The following is a 6,000-nucleotide window of genomic DNA, read 5'->3' as shown; positions in this document are numbered from 1 at the left end:
TCTTTCTTTCTTTCTTTCTTTCTTTCTTTCTTTCTTTCTTTCTTTCTTCCTTCCTTCCTTCCTTCCTTCCTTCCTTCCTTCCTTCCTTCCTCTTTCTTTCTTTCTTCTTCTACAGAGATAGAGACAGCCAGAGAGACAGGGAACACAAGCAGGGGGAGTGGGAGAGGAAGAAGCAGGCTCATAGCGGAGGAGCCTGATGTGGGGCTCGATCCCATAACGCTGGGATCACACCCTGAGCCAAAGGCAGACGCTTAACCGCTGTGCCACCCAGGCGCCCCAGAATCTCCCAATTCTTTTTTTTTTTTAAGATTTTATTTATTTATTCGACAGAGATAGAGACAGCCAGCGAGAGAGGGAACACAAGTAGGGGGAGTGGGAGAGGAAGAAGCAGGCTCATAGCGGAAAAGCCTGATGTGGGGCTCGATCCCAGATCGCCGGGATCATGCCCTGAGCCGAAGGCAGACGCTTAACCGCTGTGCCACCCAGGCGCCCCCCAAAATCTCCCACTTCTATACAGTGAGGGGACAGATCCAAGAGCCTGGCTTCAAGTCCTGCCCGCACATGCTCCCCTGGACCTTCCCTGAGCATGTCAGGTCCCCGCAGGCCTCACTGTGGCCTGTTGGCTTAGGAATGCCCGTCCCCCACCCTGCCCATAGGCACCACTCCAGGAGACTCAGCGACATTTATCCCTCAAGTCCCCTCCCTGGAGCCTTCCTGACCCTCCAGGGAGAGTTTATAACCTCTGTTCTCTCCAGCACTTGCGACACTCTGCCTTATGGCATTGTGTGTATTGTTCTGTACGTGTTTAATTTACTGGTTTCTTCCAGGGTGAGGATTGTATCTTACCTATCTTTTATCCCCAGGAACCATCAGAGGGCCTGACAATCTACTATTGAATGAAAGAATGAATGTTCTTCCTCTAACTTGTCCATTCAATAATTTAAAAACGTTTATTGAGCATCTACTGTGTACCAGGCAGTGAGGCAAGGCACTGAGATTATAGTGGTGGACAAAGCATCTTACTTGGAGGGAAAGATAGAGAGAATTCAAGTAAGCACACAAGTAAAATACAAAATTGCACATGTCCTAAGGCCTTGGAGGCATGAGATAAGGGGCCATGAAAGCACGCCGGTGGGACTTGAGTCAAGGTGTTGACCTCTGTGCCTCCTGAGAATGATAATGCCTGCCCCTCCAGTGTCATTCCTCCAGTGAGGAAGCAGCAAGGACATTGGCCAAGAGCCACATGAGGGACGGGTGGCCACACCAATGTATATTTCTCAAGTCTAGTGGCCAACCTTGGCAGCTGCCCCCCTCAGTTACATCTGGGGCCGACTGGGACACTGACGGATTTGGGAGACGACAACCACCCCGGGGGCTGACCTTGGGAAGAGGCACACTGCTTTCCGCAGGGGGACAGGCAAACAAGCCCACAGGTAATCAGTGAAGGGAGAGGTGGGGACACTGCAAAGGGAACACATGGGCCAGGAAAGGAAGGGCGTGGACAGCCAGGGACTGAACAAAGGGAAGTCAGCTCCAGTGCTGTCTGCGCCCCTGGAGGGACTTCTCCCCAAGGATCCCACAACCCAGCACCTGGAAGGGAGACTTTTTTCCAGGCTTCCCAAGCCCAACAGGCTGCCCAGAGAGGGCTGCATGTGCCAGGAAGGGCAAGAGAGTGAGGTAAGGGCAGGGGACTGATGTATGCGGGCTGCCGGCAGCTTGGAGCTGCTGAGCACAGCCAGGCAGGGATAGATGAGGAGTCTGGCTGGTGGCGGAAGGTGACAAGTGAGGGCAGCAGATGGGAGGGACCTCTGGGGATGGGCCCATCCAGCCTCCTCTGTCTCCTGCACCCCCAGCCCATCAGGGCCTTGGAGTCTTCCTGCCGCTCCCAGCAGAGCGGCAGTCCCCTCTCCTCCCCGACTCCCCTGGGGGCCTGGGGCTGTGGCACCTGGGTCATCAATGGTAGCAAAGCTACCATACTCGTGGGAGACGTTAATCATACGGAAACCTGGTGAGGGGTTGATGGCAACCATCTGTGCTAGCTTCACAACTTCTCTAAAAATCTAAAATTACTGCAAAAAAATTTAAGGTTATTAAAATAAAAAGATAAACTGGTTTGTTTTCTAGAGGGAAACCAGCAGATGGCTTCTTTGGGTTGGAACAAGTGCCAGGGCTGCCCCTTTCCCCGTCTTTACCTCAGGGCTCTGCTTACTGAGTGTCCCCGTCCCAGATCTCCCCAAGATCACCCGGGAACCCAAGACCTACCCTCTGGGGAGCTGAAACTGGGTTAACAGCCACCGGCCTCAACTGGCTGTCTCCTGTTGTTTCCTCAACTCGGGCAGCAACGAAGTCTCTGGGCCGTCACAGCTGAGTAGGCCCAGCAGCGATCAGCTCCAGTAACTTCTCACTCAGATTAATCCATTCCAACACTAGCTCTTCTCAGTGGGCCTCAGCCTCCTCCCCCTGAACGCCTCGCCTCTGAGCCAGGGCCCACGCCAGCTTTACCTGCAAGGCTCTGCTCCCAGTTTGGACTTCAGGGAGTCTGACACAGGAAGGAGTCAGGGAGTGATGACAAGGTGGCCTCCTGTTGAGCTGCACAGTGGCCTAAGCTGTCCGGTGTGCCTACAGCATTTCCTCTCAGCCTCGCTTGGCGCTCGGGAGGCCAGAGAACGAATGTGGGTCGACCAGGGGGACCATGGTGAACCCAGATGGGAGAGGGAAGAAGAGGAAAAGTTGTCCTATTTCTTCCACGCAGCCCCCGTGAGGGTAGACCAGAGTAGTTCTTACCCGCCCAGGAGTAGAAACGAAGGATTTTTTTTTGAAGATTTTTTTATTTATTTGACAGAGAGAAAGAGAGAGAGTGAGCACAAGCAGGGGGAGCAGCAGAGGGAGAGGGAGAGGGAGAAGCAGACCCCCACTGAGCAGGCAGCCCGACACAGGACTTGATCCCAGGACCCGGGGATCATGACCTGAGTGGAGGGCAGACACTTAACTGACTGAACCACCCAAGCGCCCCGAAACAAAGGATTAAGAACGAAACCTGGGCTCAGCCAACAGACCTTTGCAGCGGAGTTGAAGACCCAGGAATGTGACTGATGGGCGCATTTAGGAACAAGAAGCTATTAAGACAAACGCTGAGCTGAACTGGGGTGGATACAGGAGAATGTTGGAGAACCAGCATGCCCTCCAACAAGAGCACCACTTTCCCCTCCTCACACACCGCTGTCTTCCGTGATGTCCTGCGAGCCGTCCACCCGAGTCTTCAATGCAGGAGGAGCAGAGCCCGCGGCGCTCCTCCAGGCGGGGACCGCCCCTGTCGGTCTGCCAGGCCCACCGCCCAGGGGGACAGCCCCAGGGGCAGAGCGCCACTGAAAACGGAAGAACGCCGGGTGGATCCGGGACACGCGGGTCGAAGTGCAGCCTCTGCTGTCCTCCTAACTCCCGGGACACTGGTACACTCATCCTCAAATGCGCAGTCGAACAGGACCTCACCGGGATGGTGCGAAGAGCCAGTGAGGCGATGAGACTGTAACTCAACCCGAGTTCCTCCGCCCCAGCGGCCGCAGAGACCATCGCCCACAGCAAGTCTCCAGCAAGGAGGCAGCCGGCCACCTTCTCCGAAGCCGAAGCCGGAGGATCAGGGAAATTTAAAGGCAAGCAGAAAGGTCTGGGTAAAATATTGCCGCCCGGGATAGTCCCATTAACCCTTTAGTTACCGGTTTCGAGATGGTGTGCATTAAACTCTATTTCTTCTTTTATTAAGTTTTTGTTTTTATTTAAAAATGTTTTCGCTGGGGGCGCCTGGGTGGCTCAGTTGGTTAAGGGTCTGCCTTCGGCTCAGGTCATGATCCCAGGGTCCTGGGATCGAGTCCCACATCCCCCCCCCCTGCTCAGCAGGAAGCCTGCTTCTCTCCCTCCCTCTGCCTGCTGCTCTGCCTACCTGTGACCCCCCCCCGTCAAATAAATAAATAAAATCTATAAAAAATAAAAATAAAACAAAAAGTGTTTTTCTATCCTTTTTTGGGGGGGGTTGGGAGATTTTGGCTAACTTCTTGAACTCTTACTCTCTTTTAATCTTTCTTCTTTACTGATACAGACACTTAAAATCATGCACTTGCAAGTTTTAGTGTAGTTGCATCCCCAAAGACTGTAGAGCTTTGACTACTTTCAGTTTTACAGACTTACCACAGTTCTTTTTTCTTTTTTCCACTTCTGATTATTTTAAGTGTTTAAAAATTTTCCAAGCATATGGGATTTTTGTGGGGGGAAGAGATTATCTCTGTTACTGACTTCTAATTTTATTATATTGTGATCAGAGATCATCGTTTTCATCCTCTTGATCTTTTGGTATATATTGAGACTACGTTTAGATTAATATGTGGCTAATTTTTGTAAATATTCCATGTGTGATTAAACAGAGTATGTTTTCTCCAATTTCGGAGTGCAGTGCTCTGTATAACTGTTAGTTGGGTTGTTCAAATATTATGTGTTGCTTTTTTTTTTTTCTGTTTTGATTATGGAGAGAGATGCATTAAAAACCTTCCACTTGGGGCAGGAGGGGTAAATATAAATAAATAAATACATTCCACTCTGCCAATTTCTCCTTGTAGTTCTACCTGTTTGTTGCATTTGCTGGCCCATGGTATATGGCTTGTGTGTTTTGTAAGATGTGACAAACTTTTCTCTTTTTTTTTGGTGAGAATACTTGGATTGTTCAACTGTTCTTTCCAGTCCTCGCCTTGGGTCTGGTCTCCTGTCCCCGCACGGGCATTTTGTCACCTGCTGACCCCACACCCCCATCACGGTTCTGGCTCTCACAGCTGGCATTTCCCTTTCTGGCTTCCTAGTTCAGTCCTGCACCAGACTTGTTTTTGTTGTTCATTCATCTCTAGGTGTTCTTGATCAGATTTTTCTCACCAGTCTAGTCCACCATTTTCCTTTGTGAACTGTCAGGGGTTGTACAATGTGAATAATGGGACTACCTCTCAAGCTTATGGCTTTTGTAAGTCTCCTTCCCCACTGCCAGTGGTCACTGTCCCACCCGTTCTCCGTTGGGATACCTCCCCCAATCCCAACATCGAGCTACCTGCTGGGCTTGTTTCACTCGGTTCTTGTCAACTTCCTCCTACCACTGGCACCTTTCCCTCGGGCTCTGTCCTCTTTATTCAGAAATGCCAAGTAAGCCTTGGAGGAGTAAGTGATACACGGTATGTGTTTGGTTAGGCAGAGAAACCATGAAAATATGAAATGCATTTTCTTCCAGTCTAGCTCGGCTGGTTGCAGTTACAGTGGAACATGCATGTTCTCCAGGGGCACACAGGCTGCATATCTGGTACTATAGTCAGGTAGTTGGGTAGCAGTGGGGAAGGACTTACTCCTTTAGTAGTTACTTGCTTTTAACTGAGTTTTAAAATGCTCATTGTCATTTTTAAATTTTAAAATGGACAGTTTACGGGGCACCTGGCTGGCGCAGTCAGAGGAGCGAGCGATGCTTGATCTCAGGGTTGAGTCTGAGCCCCACGCTGGGTGTAGAGATTACTTAAAATGAATAAAACAAAAAAATAATAAAATGGACAGTTTAGTACATTGCCTTATTATTCTCTTTATATATATGTTTTTGCATTTTTTTTCTAAACCATTTGAGAGCAAGTTGAGGACGTAATATCCCATTACTCCTTAATACTTCAGTGTATATATTTCCTTAAAATGAAGATACCCCCCGCATACCCACTATACAACCAATAAAATAAAGAAATTGACATTGATTCAATACTTCATCCAATCCCCAGAATGCTGAATTTTCCAACGGGCATTGCATTTAGCTGCCAGGTCTCTGTAGTTCCCTTCAGTCGGGAACAGTCTGTCTTTCCTTGCTTTCCATGACTTTGACAGTTTTGAAGATTTCAGGCCAGTTTCTTTACGGTGTATCCCCAATTTGAGTGTGTCTTGTATTTCCTCGCGATGAGGTCGTAAGACCTGACTCTAATCGTGAAAAAAAAAATC

The sequence above is a fragment of the Ursus maritimus genome, unplaced genomic scaffold, assembly GCF_017311325.1.
Source record: "Ursus maritimus isolate PB19 unplaced genomic scaffold, ASM1731132v1 scaffold_25, whole genome shotgun sequence".
Taxonomy (NCBI): domain Eukaryota; kingdom Metazoa; phylum Chordata; class Mammalia; order Carnivora; family Ursidae; genus Ursus; species Ursus maritimus.
Note: the sequence above shows the minus strand (reverse complement) of the source record.